General features: G+C 40.0%; 1 protein-coding gene and 1 non-coding gene across 3 annotated transcripts in view; one reads left to right on the forward strand and one right to left on the reverse strand.

The window, feature by feature from the left end:
* Irk1 (Inwardly rectifying potassium channel 1) overlaps positions 1–22,913 on the forward strand; it is a 313,191-nt gene that overhangs the window by 60,440 nt on the left and 229,838 nt on the right. The window contains exon 1 of one of the 2 annotated variants that reach the window (XM_067758670.1): positions 22,708–22,870. The exons of the other annotated variant lie outside the window; for it this stretch is intronic. The gene's annotated coding sequence lies outside the window, so the exon portion shown is untranslated. Of the gene's footprint in view, positions 1–22,707; positions 22,871–22,913 lie in introns of those variants that run through there. 2 annotated transcript variants of the gene reach the window in all.
* On the reverse strand, positions 17,659–17,731 carry TRNAA-AGC (transfer RNA alanine (anticodon AGC)). The gene has a single exon. It is a non-coding gene; the product is annotated as a tRNA-Ala (tRNA).

Raw genomic sequence — 22,913 nt, forward strand, 5'->3', positions numbered from 1 at the left:
ACGTATATGTCATCACAGATGGAATCCCAAGAGACACGAATAACATCGAAGATTGAAGCACAGGAAACACAAATTTCTTCACAACTTGACGAACAGAAGACGTATATGGTATCCCAACTGGAATCGCAGGAAACCCGTATAACATCACAATTGGAAGAACAGAAGACACATTTGGCGTCTCAACTGGAAGCGCAAGAGGCACGTATATCTGCAATGTCGGCACAAATTTCGGAACAGGTATCATCGTAGCTCTTTGTGAAACTGGAAGAACAGGATGCAAAAATTTTACAACTCGAGGACAAAATTGATGCCGAAATAGAAGCGTTAAAAGGTCGTATGGAGCAGTTACAACTAAACCGCCCAGCTGTTTCAGCGAGTAATCCAAAGGTAAAGACACCATCCTTTGACGGTTCTGTTCCTTTTCAGGTCTTTAAGCTACAGTTTGAGAAGACCGCAGCAGTGAGCCAATGGAATGCTGAAGATAAAGTTGCAGCTCTGTTCGTGGCACTAAAAGGGTCAGCAGCGGAAATTCTACAGACGATTCCCGAAGGAGAGCGGAACAATTATGAAGCATTGATGGCTGCTGTAGAACGACGTTATGGAAGCGAACATAGAAAACAGATATTCCAAATTGAGTTGCAAAACCGCTACCAAAAAGCAAAAGAGACATTGCAAGAGTTTGCTTCAGATGTTGAAAGGTTGGCTCATCCCGCAAATGCGGACGCACCCGTGGAATACACGGAGAGGGTAAAAATTCAGAGTTTTATAAATGGCATACGAGACGTGGAAACGAAGCGAGCTACATACGCAAACCCAAAGCTGACATTTTCTGAAACGGTATCACATGCATTGACTCAGGAAACGGCCTCACTATTGAGTAAACCAGCATACAAAGCTCATCGTGTAGAAGTGGAAAGACCAGATTGGGTAGACACTATTTTGGAAGCACTGAAGGGATCACAACAGAAAAATGCCGGAGTTATTAAATGTTTCAAGTGCGGCAACCCAGGTCACACTGCACGTCATTGCGATCTTGGTGCTAATAGTTCCAACAATGTGGGTGGCCGTAAACGCAAAGCTGGCGGAAATGAGCAAGAGCGTGTCGAATGTAAAGAACGAAAACTTGCCCCGGCTATTGAATGTCCTGTGATATCTGTGTCGCAAATTGGAAGGAAATCAAGCAGTCTTACCGTCAGAGGGAATGTGGATGGTAAAGAGCGTGTACTGACTGTAGATACGGGGGCATCTCATTCCTTGATCCGATCTGACTTGGTCAACAGGAGAGTAAAACCGTTACCTGGAGCAAAGTTGCGTACGGTCACTGGCGAGTATAACCAAGTTCAAGGCGAAGTAATATGTGAAGTCCTAATTGGGAAGGTCATGGTTCTACACAAATTCGTTGTGGCGGAGATCGTTGATGAAGTTATATTGGGAGTGGATTTCTTGGTTGACCATGACATCAAGATCGATATGCAGAGAAGGGTGATGCATTATGAGAACCAAGATGTGCCACTTAACTTCAGTTTGGAAAAAGGGTTCAGCAGTAAGCGAGTGCTGGTGGAGGAGATTCGACAGAGACCACGAAAGTCAAGGAAAGTAGATCGAGCAAAGGTTGATGGATCGAATGTGCCAAATAAAGCGAAATTAAAAGTACCTGCGAGGAAAAGACCGGCATCAGCAAACCCTAATGGACGCACTAAAATGACTGAAAGAATTTTTCAGAAAGAATGCAAGGATGGTTTCAAGCCAGCGCGCACTTTTGTTGGGAAACGTCGGAACGATACTGAGTATGTGAAGCCAATCCGTCAAGAACAAGCTCTACAAAGTAGTTCTTCATTGGCCAAGCAACAGAGTGCGAGAGAACGATCCAGAATAATGAGTAGTAAGATGGAACACAGGTACGACAGGGAAAATAATTCGGAAGGTTTCCGGAATGGAGATTTGGTACTGTTAAACAACCCTCACCCGCGGAAAGGTGTTCCAGCCCAATTTCGGTGCAGTTGGGAAGGCCCGTACAAAGTTGTGAAGAAGATCAGTGATACCATCTACCGCATACAAACCACTGAGAAACCACGGATTAGAAGCGTGGTACATTCGGAGATGCTAGCGGCGTTTAAATTGGGATATTTGTCAGATCGGGACGATCAGACTTAGGTGGAGGGCAGTGTTACGAATATTAGCAAAACTAAGGAGTGCTGCCAGCTCTAAGCCGATCTAAGCAGTGACGTGAATGCACATCAATAATTCAATCATTATGTATCTACATAAACGAATAAATAATTGCGTCTACACATATGTACACATTCCGACGAGCAACATTTACATACAAGGCAGCAAGAGATGAGATGTCACACACCGATGAATTTACTTATACGCTTATGTGAGTGCGGGAGACTGTAAACTACAAAGACATGCATATACCTTATCTGAGTTGTCACAAGAGAGAGCAATAATTTGTGTACGTAGTTGTGGCTGGCGATTTTGTAGCCGAAACAACTAGTAACTTCTGGAAATCGAAGAGCCTAGAAGTATGCAGCGTAAACTATAAAAGCGGCGCCAGCGAGTAAGAAGTAATTCAGTTTGATTTGAGTTGTCAAGCAGTTGCGATTAAGACGATATCTAGCGAGCAATAGCAGTATTATTTTGAATAGTAGAGTTTCATTGAGCTATCAATCAGTGTGGTTATTAAGCAAGCTATTCGTTGCACAGTTGAGTGTATTGTGAAGTACCTTAATAAAGGCCATTTTGCATTATTACAAATTGGAGTTATTTATTCAACAGTTTAGTGATTCGAACTTAGCAGAGGATTGCAAATAAGAGGAGTTGCAAGTAAATTCGTTACAATACATATTTAGTACTCGCCCTCCGCGTATAAAAAATTCCCATATCAAATACGCGTCAACCAGAGCTTTTTTTTTAAGTACCTCCATCTCAGTGGGTTTTTATGCGATTTGGTTGTTTCGAAAAAATATATTACCAAATATGAAAGGATGTACAAAATTGCTGAGCCAGTGCTGTGCAATAAAGCCGAGGTTTAGTAAATCCTTTCATTCTGAGTAACATGTTTTTTGAAACAATGAAATCGCATACAAAACCGCTGAGATAGAGGGTTTTAAAAAAACTCTAGTTGACGCGTATTTGATACGGGAAATTTTCGTTCGCGGAGGGCAAGTACTAAATATGCATATTAAGAGCTAAAATTTTCAAAGCATGTTTTTTTAGGTATTTGCCACAAAATTTCAGTATGGGAAAAAAGCACCCTAATATATATAAATGAACCCAGAAAGTAAAACAGTACTTAAAAAAACATCAGTTAGTGAAGGATTTCTTTTTCTAAAGCTAAAGGAATTTTCATTATCATATTTATAACATAATTAGTACAATCATTTTGTGTCAAATTGGCAATGCTTTGTTCAATTACATCACGCATGTTACTGTCGAGTCCCGGACTACCTAATATAGACCGAGCACATGTTTTAACTTTAGAAAATGCGTTTTCTATAGGATTTAACATAGGGGAATATGGTGGAAGAAACTTAACGATATGTGCACTATTTTCTCTAAAGTTTTGTACCTCTCGAGCCCTATGAGTACTAGCATTGTCCATAATTAAAACCACAGTTTGCAAGTGTGACATTTTTTCATTAAGCTCCAACAAAAATATTTTGAAATGTTTTGCGTTCACGTTTCCGCTTGAAATGATTTTGTGATGAACAAAACCATCGATGTTAATTGCAGTGACCAGTGAAACGTTCCTACCTTTAACAGTAGGTATAACTGCATGTGCTCTCTTGCCCTTTTTGGAACGAGCCTGCGATTTTCTTAGATGAAGACTAAAGCCGCATTCATCAATAAAAATCATTCTATTCCTTTCTTGGGGAACCCATTGCGAAAAACTTCTGGCGTAAGTTTGTCTCAAAGTTAATGTGCGTTCCTCATTAATTTTATCTAATTCCCTAGAAGCCAACTTTAATGTTATTTTTAAAGTTTTAAGTGCATTAAATATCGTTGTTTGCGACAGAATTATATTTTTGTTATCAAAAATACTTTTTCTTATGTTCTTTAAAGTAATTCCTGGCTCATTTTTTACGATGGTTTCAATTAATTCTAATACTTCGGTTGTTAGCTTTTTTGTGCGATATCCTCCTCGCGCCAGCAATGTTTTTGCTGTATTCACGTTAACTGACGTCATGTTTGCAGCTTTTACCTTCTTCGTATGCTTTTATTAAAAGTAGTCTTTTTTCTGCACAAACTCTTTGATATTGACCAACTCTTCTTCTTATGACTATGGGGGGTTTGGTTACGCCGACGATCTTGGTTGCCTTCGGCAGGCCCCCAATTATTTGAGCTACCAGAGCTGAAATCACTTCCGCTTTCACTTTCACTCATGTTCAAAGATCAATTGCAACTGAAAATGTATTGCACTTTTCTTTGCGAATTTGAATAATTATTGAATCCGTTATCTTCGGAGAAGTGCTAGGGAGAAATAATCATTTGGAGAGTGGAGGTTTTATATAGTTGTTGGTAAAAACAGTTTACTAAATATATAGTAACAGAAAAGTAACAAAAAAGCCATAGTGGGGCAGTTGCCATAGTTCACTTTTAGAAGCATAATCGTTTTTGGAGTGTAAAAGCAAGTGACAAAACCTGTAGATGGACGATGCCAAGTATGCTTTCATTTGAAATGAAAATAGCTTCATTTGACTTGAAAAAAGTTTCATTTGAAATGAAACAAGTAAGGAAGGCTAAGTTCGGGTGTAACCGAACATTACATACTCAGTTGAGAGCTGTGGAGACAAAGTAAGGGAAAATCACCATGTTGTAAAAAGAACCTAGGGTAACCCTGGAATGTGTTTGTATGACATGCGTATCAAATGAAAGACATTAAAGAGTATTTTATGAGGGAGTGGGCCTTAGTTCTATAGGTGGACGCCGTTTTGAAATATCGCCACAAAGGTGGACCAGGAGTGACTCTAGAATGTGCTTGTACGATATGGGTATCAAATTAAAGGTATTAATGAGGGTTTTAAAAGGGAGTGGTGGTTGTTGTATAGGTGGTCGCATTTTCGAGATATCGCCATAAAGGTGGACCAGGGGTGACCCTAGAATTTTTTTGTACAATATGGGTATCAAAAGAAAGGTGTTAATGAGTATTTTAAAAGGGAGTAACCTTAGTTCCATAGGTGGACGCCGTTTCGAGATATCGCCATAAAGGTGGAGCAGGGGTGACCCTAGAATTTGTTTGTACAATATGGGTATCAAAAGAAAGGTGTTAATGAGTATTTTAAAAGGGCGTGGGGCTTAGTTCTATAGGTGGACGCCTTTTCGAGATATCGCCATAAAGGTGGACCAGGGGTGACACTAGAATGAGTTTGTACGATATGGGTATCAAATTAAAGGTATTAATGACAGTTTTAAAAGGGAGTGGTGGTAGTTGTATATGTGAAGGCGTTTTCCAGATATCGACCAAAATGTGGACCAGGGTGGCCCAGAACATTATCTGTTGGATTCCGCTAATTTATTTATATATGTAATACCTGCCAAGATTTTAAGGGTTTTTTATTTCGCCCTGCAGAACTTTTTCATTTTCTTCTACTTAATATGGTAGGTGTCACAACCATTTTATAAAGTTTTTTCTAAAGTTATATTTCGCGTCAATAAAACAATCCAATTACCTTACAATGTTTCATCCCTTTTTTCGTATTTGGTATAGAATTATGGTATATTTTTCATTTTTCGTAATTTTCGATATCGAAAAAGTGGACGTGGTCATAGTCGGATTTTGTTCATTTTTTATACCAAGATAAAGTGAGTTCAAGTAAGCACGTGAACTAAGTTCATTAAAGATATGTCGATTTTTGCTCAAGTTATCGTGTTAACGGCCATGCGGAAGGACAGACGGACGACTGTGTATAAAAACAGGGCGTGGCATCAACCGATTCCGCTCATTTTCACAGAAAACTGTTAGCGTCATAAAATCTATGCCCCTACCAAATTTCAAAAGGATTGGTTAATTTTTGTTCGACTTATGGCGTTAAAAGTATCCTAGACAAACTAAATGAAAAAGGGCGGAGCCACGCCCATTTTGAAATTTTCTTTTATTTTTGTATTTTGTTGCACCACATCATTACTGGAGTTGAATGTTGACATAATTTACTTATATACTGTAAAGATATTAAATTTTTTGTTAAAATTTTACTTAAAAAAAATTTTTTTTTTAAAGTGGGCGTGGTCCTTCTCCGATTTTGCTAATTTTTATTAAGCGTACATATAGTAAGAGGAGTAATGTTCCTGCCAAATTTCATCATGATATCTTCAACGACTGCCAAATTACAGCTTGCAAAAGTTTTAAATTACCTTTTTTTAAAAGTGCGCGGTGCCACGCCCATTGTCCAAATTTTTACTAATTTTCTATTTTGCGTCATAAGTTCAACACATCTACCAAGTTTCGTCGCTTTATCTGTCTTTTGTAATGAATTATCGCACTTTTTCGGTTTTTCGAATTTTTCGATATCGAAAAAGTGGGCGTGGTTATAGTCCGATATCGTTCATTTTAAATAGCGATCTGAGATGAGTGCTTAGGAACCTACATACCAAATTTCATCAAGATACCTCAAAATTTACTCAAGTTATCGTGTTAACGGACGGACCGACGGACGGACGGACGGACGGACATGGCTCAATCAAATTTTTTTTCGAGCCTGATTATTTTGATATATGGAAGTCTATATCTATCTCGATTCCTTTATATATGTACAACCAACCGTTATCCAATTAAACTTAATATACTCTGTGAGCTCTGTTCAACTGAGTATAAAAAGGTTCATTTAAAATGAAAAAAGTTTCATTTGACCTAAAAATGCTATATATGATAAATCTGACGTTATTTGTTAAAGCAACGCGACTTCAGCAGACGTATCCAGCTAATCTAAATAAAGAAAGAAAATTGTGAAAATAATTTATGCCTTTCGTTTCCATGAGCTGCACGTCTAGCGCATTCAGATTTCACAAATCTTGGTTTTTGTGTAATGATTAAAATACATTTTTCATAAATCTCATTTTTAGCCTTAAAAAGTGTATACTTGGGTTAATAATATGACAATAAGCTTATACAAATTTTAGGATAAAAGAATAGACTGTCTTTTATGTTCAATTAAAGAACTTATTCATATAAAATCTGCTTCTGTTTAAAATAAACTCAAATTGGTGCACTGCAGTATACTGTACAGTCTATAAAACGCGATTGGTATTGGTGCAGATGCCCGGCTGGTTGATGTTTTCGTGAAGAAAAAATCCGTCCGACATTACCGCCATCCAAGAAATGCGATGGACGAAGGAAGGAAGGAAGAAAATAAAAAATTGTAACATTTACTGGAGTGGGCATGCAAATAAGCGCAGTTTTGGCGTCAGATTCGTGGTGGGAGTGAGAATTTGTCGCCAAGTACTGAAGTTCACGCCTGTGGACAACTGTCTCGCCGCTCTCCAAATAAAGGAAAGATACTTTAATATATCATTCATCTGCGCCGGTGCATCGACAGAGGAGAAAGACGATGGAGTGAAAGAAGAATTTCTATGAACGCTTGGAACGCACATACGAGCGCTGCCCCCGCCATGATAGTTGAGGCTGATCGACTTCGCCGGTGCTCGAAACATCTTTATAACCATCACAAGGTTATTGCATAAAAATATACATCAACCTGCTTGGCTTACCTCCAATCGGAATACATGCAAACAGATCAACCACATTGTGATAGAAGGACAGCATGCCTCTATGTTTTAGGTACACGCCCTTCGCGTCTAAAACCAAGGAATAAAAAACATAAGGAAAGCTAGACATCGAAAAGCTACAATCGCAACAGATTGCCAATTATTTCACAACTCGACTCTCACATCTGCTCTCTGAGAGCACAAGTCAACCCGACGGAATGCAGAAGCTGTGGGAGCGTATCTCCGCCACTGAGGAAAAAATTGACTACCAGCGACCACGGAAAACAACTGTTAAGATGAAGAATGCCGCGTTTCAGCCGAAAGAAATTAGTGTTGCCTACAGGGCTACGTAAAAGCGAGCACAACAAGAAGAGTGTGTGAACGCTGCCGCGAGTTGAAAAAAGAAACGAGACGCCTTTATATGAAAAAAAAAAAATCAGAGGCAGATAGGCGTGAGTGCGAGGAGCTCGAACTTCTAGCCACCAGGAATAACGACCGCAAATTTTACCAAAAAATTTGACGGTAGATGGAAGGTTTTAAGTCCGGGGAAAACTCCTATAAGAAAGAAATCGGCGACCGTCTAACCGAATTCCAGAGAGGCGGCCACCGTGGTGTGATGGTAGCGTGCTCCGCCTACAAAGCCCCTGGGTTCACGCCCCGGGCAACATCAAAAAATTTTGCAAACAATTTATTTTCAATTAGAAGAACATTTTTCTAAGCGGTGTCGCCCCTCGGCTGTATTTGGCAAGCACTCCGAGTATATTTTCGCCATGAAAAGCTCTCAGTGAAAACTCATCTGCCTTGAAGATGCCGTTCGGAGTCGGTATAAAATAAGTAGGTCCCGTCCAGTCAATTTGTAGGAAAAATTAAAAAGGAGCACGACGCAAATTGAAGCTCGGCCTAAAATTTCTTCGCAGGAATGGAAGCGGAGGTAGAGGGCGATCCCCACTCTGCTGGAAGGACCAGGTGAAAAACGATTTAAATTCTCTGGGCGTGGCCAATTGGCGCCAATTTACTCAGAGTAGAAGCGACGGCCCACCTTGTTCGACGGCCACAACCGTTTACACGGTTAACGCCAATCAAAGAAAGAAAGAAAGAAAGAAAGATATAAAACGCTATTTCATATGATCGGTGCAATATTTTTTTTATTGCAACGGAAACTTTCATCCCACAGCAACATCAATACCATTTTAATTTGCTTAGAATGCATTTGTTTACTTTTGTTCGAAATTTAAAAAAATTACTTTTTCGTGACGAATGAGGTGTTTATGAAAATTATTGCTAATTGTTGTACATTAACAAACTTATTGCACACCCCTTTGACGTCAATAAAGATGCACACATACAAAAATATATTATGGATGGCCAATTGAAATGATTAAGCTGTTGAAAAAATTTATATATTTAACAATTTCTGTATAGTTGAATGAGTAATGAAAAATTAATGTTGATATGCCGAAAAATGATTTAGTAGGAGTTAATATCGTCATTCATTAATTGGCGCTTAACTGACTAGACGATTTTCCTTGCTTTGCGATTACTTATGTTGTTTAGGGGCACCACGGGGGGAGGGGAATAAAATATTTCTTTGCCAATTTCTCACAACACAGTCGAAAGCAGCCATTGTTGGCGGGAGTGATTATGCGTGGAATTCCTAGGCTGACAAAGTTTTCGCTGTAATTCTGGTTCCTCAATAGATGATGTCATTCTAGCGATGCACGAGGAGAAGTTGAGGTACTTGTGATCATCAAAGAAATATTGACCAAGCACATCAATGTTGTTAGTCGTATTTAAGGAATGAAGCTCAGCAAGCAATTCGGGAAGTAAAATGACACACGCCCCGAAAAATCCAGTTTAAATTCGATATAATTCGAAATCAATTCGAAGCAGTTTAATGATATTTGAGTATCTTTTTCCCATCTTTTCTTATCTTACATTAGAAATGTAAAACAAATATTTAGGGATTGTATTCAAGTATGCTTGCACATCCAGATCGTTCTTGGAACTCAAACGCGCCACAGCGGCTGAAAGAATTCTGATGAAATTTGGCATACAGATAGCCAAAGGACTGCACTCTATTTATGCCATTTTGGCGTGTCACGTCTATCTTGGAAAAGTTTAGGCGGAATGAGTTTGGATGACAGTAGACACTGAGGTATCCAACAGCCTGCAAGCAGCTTATAGACAAATCCCCCTGGGAAAATATTGTCACGGATATTAGCATCACTAAATTATCCCATCACTAAGGCGATGCTAAGGCCATGCCAAGCAGTATTTACGTTAATAATTAAATCAAGTATACACATATATAAGGCAGCCCAGAGAGATGTCACACACAGATGCATTTACTTATATGCCTATGTGCGCGCGAGAGACTGTAAACTACAAACATTCACATCAATAATTCAATCTTTATGTATCTACATAAACGAATAAATAATTGCGTCTACACATATGTACGTATACGAGCAGCGGAGCGGCAATGCACAAACACATGCATATATCTTATCTCAGTGGTCACAAGAGAGGGCAATAATTTGTGCACGTAGTTGTGGCTGGCAATTTTGTAGCCGAAACAACTAGTAACTTCTGGAAATCGAAGAGCCTAGAAGTATGCAGCGTAAACTATAAAAGCGGTGCAGGCGAGTAAGAAGTAATTCAGTTTGATTTGAGTTGTCAAGCAGTTGCGATTAAGACGATATCTAGCGAGCAATAGCAGTATTATTTTGAATAGTAGAGTTTCATTGAGCTATCAATCAGTGTGGTTATTAAGCAAGCTATTCGTTGCACAGTTTGAGTGTATTGTGAAGTACTTTAATAAAGGCCATTTTGCATTATTACAAATTGGAGTTATTTATTCAACAGTTTAGTGATTCGAACTTAGCAGAGGATTGCAAATAAGAGGATTTGCAAGCAAATTCGTTACAATTGGTGTCAGAAGAGGAATTGTTGAATAAATTCTAGAGGACAACAAGGACATGGCAAAGTTAAGTGAATTGAAGATCCCGCAACTGAAGAAGGAGTTGGAGAGCCGTGGATTGAATACAAGCGGCGTTAAACTCGAACTTCAGGCACGGCTACGAGAAGCAATGGAAGCAGAAGGAATTGATGTGGAAGAGCATGTCTTTCATCTTGATGGCGAGGAGACAACAAAAATTGAAGAGAAGAACGAAACATCGCAGACGGTTACCAGTACAGACTTGAACCTGATTTTAGCTGCAATATCTGCTCAAACATCGACAGTGTCATCTCAACTGGCGGAACAGAAGACATATATGGCATCACAACTAGAATCGCAGGAGACACTTTTAACATCCAAGATGGAAGCACAAGAGGCACGTATAACAGAAATGTCATCACAAATATCCACAAATATGTCATCACAGCTGGAAGAACAAAAGACATATATGGCAACCCAACTGAAAGAACAAGAGACACGCATAACAGTACAACTAGAAGCACAAGAGGCGCGTATATCATCAAAACTCGAAGCGCGCATGGACGAAAAAATAATGCAGTTTGAACAAAAATTCGAGGCAGAGGTGGATGCGTTGAGAGGTCGTATACAGGAATTGCAACTTAATCGGCCGGCTGCTTCAGCGAGTAATACAAAGGTAAAAACTCCATCTTTTGACGGTTCTGTTCCTTTCCAGGTCTTCAAGCTTCAGTTTGAGAAGACCGCAGCAGTGAACAACTGGAATGCGGAAGATAAAGTTGCTGCATTGTTCGTGGCATTGAAGGGGCCAGCAGCGGAAATCCTACAGACGATTCCCGAAGGAGAGCGGAACAATTATGAAGCATTGATGGCTGCTGTAGAACGACGTTATGGAAGCGAGCATAGAAAACAGATATTCCAAATTGAGTTGCAAAACCGCTACCAAAAAGCAAATGAGACATTGCAGGAGTTTGCTTCAGATGTTGAAAGGTTGGCTCATCTCGCAAATGCGGACGCACCCGTGGAATACACCGAGAGGGTAAAAATCCAGAGTTTTATAAATGGCATACGAGACGTGGAAACGAAGCGAGCTACATACGCGAACCCAAAACTGACATTTGCTGAAACGGTATCACATGCATTGACTCAGGAAACTGCCTCCCTATTAAGTAAACCAGCATATAAGGCTCATCGTGTAGAAGTAGAAAGGCCAGAATGGGTAGACACAATTTTGGAAGCACTGAAGGGATCACAACAGAAAAATGCCGGAGTTATTAAATGTTTCAAGTGCGGCAACCCAGGTCATATTGCACGACATTGCAGCACCGGTCCCAATAGCTCCAACAATGTGGGTGGCCGTAAACGCAGAGCTGAAGGAGATGAGCAAATCTCCAAGTCCACTCAATCGTTAAACTAAAGCGAGTCAGCCGCAAGGGGCGACAGCTGGCTCCCTCAATTGAATGCCCCATAATCTCTATCTCACAAATTGGAAGAAGGTCAAACAATCTTACTGTCGGAGGACATGTGGATGGAAAGGAACGTTTACTGACTGTAGATACGGGTGCATCTCATTCCATCATTCGAGCGGATTTAGTCAACAAGAAGATAACACCATTGCATGGAGCAAGATTGCGTACAGCCACTGGAGAAGACAGCACGGTTCTAGGAGAAGTATCATGTGAAGTCGCAATTGGGAACGTCACGGTAGTACACAATTTTATAGTGGCAGAGATTGTTGATGAAATCATAATTGGAGTGGACTTCTTAATCGACCAGGGCATCAAGATCGACATGCAAAGCAAGACGATGCGATATAAGAACATGGATGTACCACTTAATTTCGGCTACGAGAGAGGCTACAGCAGTAAACGAGTGCTGGTGGAAGAGAGTCAGCGAATACCACCAAAATCCGAAGCAGTCATCTGGGCAAAGGTTGATGGAGATTGTGGGACAAACAAATTGTGGGTTGTCGAAGCAGCAAACAAATCAGCACTGAACATACTTGTAGGAAAAACCCTGGCTATGACAAAACAAGATGGACGTGTTCCGGTAAGAGTACTCAATGAGTTCAATTCACCACTCAAACTGACTAAAGGAGCTATTTTGGGAAGATGCCAAGAGGCTGAAGTAGTTATTAACTGTGAACAGCTCCAGGAACACATTTCAGCTAGTAATACTAATCTTTCAAATGACATCACGGCATGGACGCAGGGGCTGGAGGAAGCATATCAGAGTAAGGCAAAACAACTGCTCCTAAAGTACGCGAACATATTTGACCAGGATGGTTCTAAACCAGGCCGCACCAACGTTGTGAAACATCAAATTGACACTGGAGATGCGAGGCCGATCCGTCAAGCTCCACGTAGTGTTCCACTGGCGAAGCGGCAAGTTGTGAGTCAAATTATACAAGAAATGAGCGACAGCGGCGTCATCGAACCATCAGCTAGTCCCTGGAGCTCACCGGTAGTACTTGTAAAGAAGAAGGATGGAAAAATGAGGTTTTGCGTGGACTACCGGAAGTTGAATGACGTTACGAAAAAGGATAGCTACCCATTGCCAAGAATTGACGACACTCTGGACTCGCTCTCTGGTACGAAATGGTTTTCCACACTGGACTTGAAAAGCGGCTACTGGCAAGTGGAGGTAAAGGAGGAAGACAAAGAGAAAACAGCCTTCAGCGTCGGAGATGGTCTTTGGCAATTTACAGTGATGCCTTTTGGACTTTGTAATGCACCAGCTACTTTTGAGAGACTCATGGACCAGGTACTGAAAGGACTACATTGGAAAACATGCTTGGTGTACCTGGACGACATCATCGTATTGGGCAAGAACTTTGATGAACATCTTAAGAACTTGGAGGAAGTTTTCCAGAGAATAGCTGGCGCTGGTCTGAAGTTAAGTCCCAAAAAGTGTGCGCTGTTTAAAAAGGAAGTCAATTATTTGGGTCACAAGGTAACGACAGAGGGTATCTGCACTGCGAACGAAAAAATAGAGGCTGTAAAGGATTGGCCAAGACCACAGAACCTACATGAATTGAGAAGTTTTCTTGGGCTGTGCACATATTACCGCCGATTTGTACCAAATTTTTCCAGCGTAGCCCATAGCCTCCATGAGCTTACAAGAAAAAACAAAGCTTTTGAATGGAAGAAGGAGCAAGAAGTGGCTTTCCAAACATTGAAGGAGCGTTTGTGCACTGCCCCAATGTTAGCATATCCGATTCCAGGAGCAACATTTATTCTGGATACAGATGCGAGTGGATATGCTATAGGAGGCGTTTTATCACAACTGGTCGATGGACAGGAGAAGGTAGTTGCATATTACAGCCGTTCGATTGGAAAACCAGAGAGGAACTACTGTGTTACGCGGAGAGAGCTGTTGGCATTGGTAGACTGCATTAAACATTTTCACAAATACCTCTACGGCCAGCGATTCCGTGTCAGGACAGATCACGCAGCGTTGAAATGGCTTCTGCAGTTCCGTAATCCGGAAGGACAATTGGCACGGTGGATCGAGCGACTACAAAGCTACGACTTTTCCATTGAGCATCGAAAAGGTAGTACCCATGGAAATGCTGATGCAATGTCACGAAGACCATGTAGTTTGGAATGCAAGCACTGTTCAAAAGCCGAGGCTAAAGAAGACATTATAGATGTCCGGCTAATGAATATAACATGTACAGATGAATGGGACAAGGAACAGCTAAGAAAGTGCCAGCTAGAAGATGCAGATCTGTCACGTGTTATGCAAGGGCTCGAACGAAATGAAAGACCAAACAGAGAAGAGATGTCAGCAGAGAGTCCCATTGCGAAGTCATATTGGGCACAGTGGAACAGTTTAGAATTAATATCCGGTTGCCTTCATCGAGTATGGGAGAGTGAGGATGGTAAATACAAGAATAAACTGATAGTTGTTCCCAGAAAGAGGATTCCTGATGTGCTCAGCGAGCTGCATAATGGTCCAAGCGGAGGTCATCTTGGAATCACGAAGACGCTCGAGAAGATTAAACAGAGATTCTATTGGGTTGGTTGCCGTCAGTCGGTCACTGAGTGGATTGCGAACTGCGAGGTTTGCAGCAGAGCGAAAGGGCCCAGAACACGAAGTCATGGCCAGATGAAGCAATATAACTCAGGTGCGCCATTTGAAAGGATCGCTATGGATGTCGCCGGTCCATTTCCTACTAGCAACGGCGGAAACAAATATGTACTGGTAGTTATGGATTATTTCAGCAAATGGCCAGAGGTATACCCAATCCCAAATCAAGAAGCGGAAACGGTAGCAGAAGTGTTTATAAACAATTGGGTTGCAAGGTATGGTGTACCAATGGAGTTACATTCTGACCAAGGCAGGAATTTCGAATCAGCTGTGTTCCAGGAAATGTGTAAGTCATTGGGCATTCGAAAAACACGGACAACTGCATTGCATCCTCAATCCGATGGTATGGTAGAACGATTCAATAGAACATTGGAGGAGCACTTAAGGAAAGTAGTGGACAAGTACCATAAAGAATGGGATACCCGCATACCATTATTCTTGATGGCTTACCGATCAGCAGTGCATGAGACAACGGGCCAAACCCCTGCAAAAGTAATTTTTGGCAATGACCTTAGACTGCCAGCTGATTTGAAGTTTGGGATAGATGCCAATGCGGAGAGAAATGTCAGGAAATCCACTAGTGATTTGGAAGAAGAGCTAAGAGAAATACATGATCTAATAAGGCAACGAACAAAGATTATGAGTGACAAGATGAAAGCCAGATACGATAAAGCAATTAATTCAGAAGGTTTTCAGGAAGGAGATTTGGTGCTGTTATACAACCCACAACGTAAAAAAGGTTTGTCCCCGAAATTGCAGTGTAATTGGGAAGGCCCATACAAAGTTGTAAAACGGATCAACGATGTAGTGTACCGCATACAGACCATCGGTAAACCACGAACCAAAATGAAGGTGGTCCATTTGGAAAGGCTAGCAACATTTAGATCGAAAGATTTGTCTGATCGGGACGATCAGACTTAGGTGGAGGGCAGTGTCACGGATATTAGCATCACTAAATTATCCCATCACTAAGGCGATGCTAAGGCCATGCCAAGCAGTATTTACGTTAATAATTAAATCAAGTATACACATATATAAGGCAGCCCAGAGAGATGTCACACACAGATGCATTTACTTATATGCCTATGTGCGCGCGAGAGACTGTAAACTACAAACATTCACATCAATAATTCAATCTTTATGTATCTACATAAACGAATAAATAATTGCGTCTACACATATGTACGTATACGAGCAGCGGAGCGGCAATGCACAAACACATGCATATATCTTATCTCAGTGGTCACAAGAGAGGGCAATAATTTGTGCACGTAGTTGTGGCTGGCAATTTTGTAGCCGAAACAACTAGTAACTTCTGGAAATCGAAGAGCCTAGAAGTATGCAGCGTAAACTATAAAAGCGGTGCAGGCGAGTAAGAAGTAATTCAGTTTGATTTGAGTTGTCAAGCAGTTGCGATTAAGACGATATCTAGCGAGCAATAGCAGTATTATTTTGAATAGTAGAGTTTCATTGAGCTATCAATCAGTGTGGTTATTAAGCAAGCTATTCGTTGCACAGTTTGAGTGTATTGTGAAGTACTTTAATAAAGGCCATTTTGCATTATTACAAATTGGAGTTATTTATTCAACAGTTTAGTGATTCGAACTTAGCAGAGGATTGCAAATAAGAGGATTTGCAAGCAAATTCGTTACAATATATTTCTACCCAATCGCTTAAACTCCACACATCATATACTTACATATGTCGAGGCCGAAGCTATCTTTGGAGTTTGGGTATGGCTTCGGGATCAATTCGGTTCCATTACAGATTTGTTTTCGGAATAATTTCATGACAATTTTGAGATTTTCTACGGAAACAATTCGACGAAAAATCTGAGTCAATCCTGAGTCATACCAAGATCATTTAGAGACTTTTTTTAGAATAACTTCTAGGTGTTTTGGAATCATATCTTAACCATTACTGGACTAGCTAGTGCTTATTTGGGGATTGTTTTTGTGATAGTTTAGAAATCGTTTTTGGGACCAGACTTCTAAATTTACGCATGTTCTTCGCTACAATTTTGGGATAATTATGAAATTTTCCGGGATCATTTCGAGATAGAACATAGAAAATCATTTCGGGATCGCTCTCATCATCATTTACAATAGTAATAGAACTGGTATCGGAATAAATTCATGACCATCACTTCATCACTCTCGCCATCATTTCGATACTATTTCGGAACTGTTTTTGGAATAATTTAATTATAATACTAGAATCTTTTTGCAATTGCTTCATAGTAGGTTTGGGACCATTTTTAGACAATTTTTGGGATCATTTTAGTGCAATAATTTTCGCGATTATTTCGGCATTAATTCGCGAATGTTTTATGTATAATCAAAACTCGCTTTGCCTCCAATTCTACCTGAAGCAGATTTTAATTATTTAGTATAGTGATTCTCAAAATGAAGAATGTGGAGTGAGAGGCGGAGCGGAGGAACAGAGGAAAGCGGAGTTGAAAATAGAGGGCAAAAAGGAGAGAGAGATGGGACGAAAGAAAACGAGAGAGAGTGGGAGAAAGGGAAGGTAGGAAAATTTAATCTATCTATAAAGTTCGGTAGGTATAAAAACTACAGGCCATAAGTGCTGTATAAAAATAAATGTCTAGATAAATAGCATTAATCATCGTTTTTTCGTGTGTACTTCAAAACTTATCTGTTCTTTAAACATAAATCTTGTTCAAGAAAAATCTTTTTATCGGACAGATAAACCCTAACGTCTACTTGAGAAAACGGCGAATCCAAATGCAAAGTTCCCATGTATAGAATAATCTACCCGGAAATTTACTGATTTCCACTAAAAATAGTGTTGATTTATTACTACAGCCAAAAATTGTTCCAATAAAAAAAAAGAAAAAAAAACAAAAATAAAAACAATATAAAAATGTGCGCTTATAAAAATGCGATTTAAAAAAAATTCTATATTGGAGATGCGGGGTATTGATCCCCGTACCTCTCACATGCTAAGCGAGCGCTCTACCATCTGAGCTACATCCCCATTATCTTTTCTATGAGTAATGCACCATACATACATACATACGTCAGTGTCGTACTCTTGAAGTACTGAAGTTGAATATACTGAAGTACGTTACTACTTAAATACCTTGTCGAATAATTAAATAACATTTTATTGTAAATACTCTCACAATATTCTGTCTTATAGCGTTTCTTGCATTTTAATTAATTTAAAAACTTAAATAGTTTACACATTTGACTCTTTTACTACCCTACTACACTGACATTTGTATGGTACATTTCTTGTAGCAGAAATAACGGGGATGCAGCTCAGATGGTAGAGCGCTCGTTTGTGAGAGGCATGGGGATCGATGATCCCCAACTCCAGAGATTAAGCTTTTTATGGGATACACTTCCTTGATTTTCATAATTTTTTGGGTGGAACTAGCAATAACAGATATTTAACTTACTGTTAACTTGGATTTGCAAGCAACTAAAAAAAAATTTATCTTTTTAATGTTGCGCAGCACGTACTTGATTGCCAGGAAGCTTAGCTTGATCGCTACTTGACGCTTACGCTTATACACTTACGCGCTTACCATCATACCATCAAGCTTATGCGCTTGCTATCGCACGACCATTCTTATACGCTTACGCGCTTACAATTATACCATCAAGCTTATGAGCTTGCTCTCGCACGCCCATGCTTATGCGCTTACGTTTATACGCATACACGCTTACGCTGATACGCTTACGCGCTTACAATTATACCATCAAGCTTTTGAGCTTGCTCTAACACGTCCATGCTTATACGCTTACGCTTATACGCTTACGCATATATGCTTACACGCTTACACTTATATCATCAAGCTTATGCGCTTGCTCTCGCACGCTTATGCTTATACGCTTACAAGCTTTCGCTTATATGCTAAAGGCTCCATTACTGATACTTAGCATAGACTTGACTTGGCATGCGAACTGTCACTTACAGTTCTGTTAAATGAACATTGCATGTTACTGATTACTCAAAACTTAACTTGACTTAGAAGTCTGTTGAATTTTGATTTTCTATGTAAGTTCTAAGTGACGTTTACATTTTGAGATGCCATTTGTTTGTTTCCATTTCATTTTGAGATTTTGTCATACAAATTGAGATTTATTTAAAAATAAATTTCAACGCTGATTATGATGCCAGATTTTATGCGCCAAGTGGAGTATAATCGTGGCTAAGTTGCCAAGTTTACGCCAAGTCAAGTCAAGTCTATGCTAAGTATCAGTAATGGGGGCTTAACACTGATACACCAGCGCCTATATGCTTACACTTTACTCAACTTAAACTCAAACTCAAACTCATATTTATGGATGTAATGAATGAGTGCTGACTAATACTTTTTAAACTTAAGGAGATGCAGACTGTGCGAGATTAAAAATCGAGCACATTTTTTGGTTCACATAAATGTTTTTCCCCCTAGAATTTTAGGTGATCAAGTGAGAATTGGCTGAATTTTAATTGGAAGTTCTATCACACCATAATGAAAACATATTCCCGCTTACAAATCTAATGCTACGTATGGTAAATATAAGAAGTATAAAAATTATAACCAAGAGTAGACCAAAAACAAACAAATAAGTCAGCACAAGCACAACACAGCTAGAACCGTGGCGCTATTTACATACTCGTTCTATTTGCCGGCATGTTCATGCTCATTTTTTCCTACTTTCAGAAAAATCAAAATAATCTACCTACTTCATTTGTTTAAAGCTTAATACACTTACAGGCAAAAAATAATTTTGATTTTCCGATATTTGAAAGCTTTTAGAAATTGAAGAACATCCATATTTGGCCTACGGGAATATGGGAATAGGTTGAAATGATAAAGTTGATGAACAATCTCGGAAGGGCGCATCCCTCTTGTACCGTGGACATCAAAATCAGATTGAGCGAGATAAATAGAAGGAAAGAGTTATAGAAAAGGCAAAACAAACGCAGGGCTGCAAAGTGTTGAAGATCACGTACAGGTCTTACAATCTTACGACCTTAGAGGGACAAAAATGAGGGGACTGTAGACTCTGCAGGAAGTTCTGACTTGACATTGCCACCCGACTTCCCATGCTTTTAAATTAGATATCTTCAGTTGTAATGGATTAATCATTATGCTTCAACGTGAGTACCTGTCAATGGAATTCTCAACCCCACGGTATCAAACACGGATCTAATTGCATGATCAGTGGCCCAACTATCGGCTCCATGTTGCCTACCTCAATACTTCACAAGTTCTTTCCTTAGTCTGATATGGAGTCTATCCAAGCTCCTGCCATTTTAAGGACAATGAAATCCGGTTGTAAGGCAACTCCACCTTGAATTCCATTACTACTATATACCAATTTCAATACAAGTATAAACAGATGTGAACTACCCGTTCTGAGCACCAGGAATTATAATAAAACAAAACCTGCTTCACAATTAAGGGACTGTGCTTCAACCTTTCCAACTCATCTTGATTAAAGTGAACGTTCGCTATGACTAACAATGGTTCTAATGCTTGCAATCATCAGATACATGATTAATCACAGGTATTTAACACGTTTACTCTTAAGAGACATCTTCATTAATCACGGGTACTAATATTTACTCTGGATCAGATGCCACCGGTCAGCATAGCCAAACACAGTTTCAAAAATTTCAAAATGAAGGGTGAGCACAATCCCACTCGGGGGCCGTCAGGGTGTGATGATAGCGTGCTCCGCCTACCACACCCAAGATCATGGGCTCACGCCCCGGGCAAAGCAACATCAACATTTTAGAAACACGTTTTTTCCATCAGAAGAAAATTTTTCTAAGCGGAGTCGTCCCTCGGCAGTGTTTGGCAAGCACTCCGAGTGCATTTCTGCCATAAAAAGCTCTCAGTGAAAACTCATCTGCCTTACAGATGCCCACAGATGTCCAGCCAATTTGTAGGAAAAATTAAAAAGGAGCACGACGCAAATTAGAAGAGAAGCTCGGCCTAAAATCTTTTCGGAGGCTATCGCGCCTTACGTTTATTTATTTTCAATCAACAAACGGTAGGCATCTGCTTATTCTTCTTTATGTCTCCCAAGTTTATTAACCATTTTTAACTCCATTCACAATTTTGGGTTGTGATCAACCTTTTCCTTGACCTTCCGCAGAGGCGTGTTTGAGATATTTATGCTTAGGTTAGAATAAGTAAAGAGGCAGTTTACCCTTGCGGGCGAACCTAGAGTAAACTATATGCCAACTTTCCAACGAAGAACATCGCATTACTCCGAAAAAACTGCTTTATTGCCAACTCCAGCGAAGTAGGGACTGCATAGCTTCATTAAGTATGCCTTATTGTCAACTTCCACGAAAGTCAATTCATCGTATTAAGTAAAAAGCTAAAGGCATCCGCCAAAATACGATATGAAACCACAACCCACGCGATTCATCCGAATCTTCAAGGCAGAAGTCAATACCTGAATACAAGGATCTGCGATACATTGTATCAGGTCACAACTGGCTGCTCCTGTATCCCGCGGTACAGTTTTTATCGGCCGTGATAAGTTCGCGCAGGTGATATACCACGTCCACTCTGCTTCCTTTCGACCACTCCAGATTGGTTAGCCTTATTTGTAAGCGTCACTAATACGATGACGGTCATTTGCTACGAAATAAGCGTGACTAATACGATGTTGGCAATTTGCTACACGGTATTTTGATCGGCTCTTACGTCGGTTATACCTGTTGCGGGTATATTCTTGGCCTCCAACCATTAGGAGGGAGTTATAATGGATGCATGAAGTGAGGGTTGCAGGAGGTAACTTTGCAATAGAGTACTTAGTTGGCAAGAATGATCTCACCATCGGGGGTATCAAGTTTGCCATTTCCCCCTCTATCTAGCAATGCTGAAAATTAATCCCTTCACAACTTAAGCTTACCAGATCTCCGTAGCCATTCAAACAGACGCCTTACTTTGACCCTCATTTTTTTTGTAGAATTAGGGGATTTATACCTATCAATCGCCTCATTCTGCTTAATTTTTCTTTTTCTCTTGAGCATCTTGCTTTTTTATTCGCATCACAATAACACTTCGACCGTAGGCAGCGATAGTTTTAGCGCGACAGCGCTCATTGCGGCGGTAACCTCATGGTACTCGTTATCTTTGTGAGCTGGCTGAAAGCCTATGAAAGCCTGATCTCAGTGAGCAGGTTGAGTAACCAAAAAGAAGGCATATGTATGTTGGAAGATGCTAAGTGAAAGTATCTCAGCCAGAAAATTTGCAACAACTCACGATAATAAATATTTTATATAGGTAAATGATTCTTCTTCTTCATGGTCTTGTAGCGATAAACATACTCCCTTAAGGTTTTGGGGAGTATTATCAATGATGATGGTCCTTTGCCGGATATCCATCCGGTACGTTCTCGGGAAAGATATAGTATGAGCAGGTCGAACCTTCTAGGTCAGTGGATTTTGGTCGCCGATTACGACAGCCATGCCTACAGCGAAAAAATTCTTATCCCCTAACACGCTGGGGACATAAATGCTTCCATAAACTAATGTTAAGCACCTAATTTTATGAGGAAGTCCTCGTAAGATTAACAAATATTGTCTGCGTCGTTTTTTGACCGTAAGTGTACCTGTTCAGAATAGCTAATATTGTATTTTTTGTTCATTATTCATTCAATCATTTCCTTTACCTCGACTACTTACATATATTTACTGCTACTTTTGTATGCTTGTATGCGCTTATTAACCACCACAGCCACCCTCCCCACCAGCAACAATAGTTCGAAGTACAGGTTTTCGTTTTACATCAACATTCTGATGTTATTTTCATTGTTAATGCTTTTGTTGTTGTTAAAAGTGCTGTTGTTGCTAGTTTTGGATTGGTGATTGGTGGTGTTGAGCGTTTCGATGGCTGTCTGAATGAAATGACTGAATGTTTGAAAAATAAAATCAACACGACGCACTCAAATGTCACGTCAATATGCGATCTGTACTCATTACGGTCACATCGGGTAGTTTATCGGTGGCATTTAGCCAATAATAACGCAGTTAACGGTTCGTTTGCGGTTCGAAACGGTTGTAAAACGGCAACGGCTGCGGTTAATGCGTCAGTTGAGCGATTCTTCAGTGCGGCTGCGAGAGCGCGTTTTATTTTGTTTTAATGGCAATATGAATGTAATATGTGAAGTGATGTGTTTTTAGATTAAGAAAAAAAAAA

Source organism: Eurosta solidaginis, chromosome 1 (assembly GCF_040869045.1).
Source record: "Eurosta solidaginis isolate ZX-2024a chromosome 1, ASM4086904v1, whole genome shotgun sequence".
In the NCBI taxonomy this organism is placed as follows: domain Eukaryota; kingdom Metazoa; phylum Arthropoda; class Insecta; order Diptera; family Tephritidae; genus Eurosta; species Eurosta solidaginis.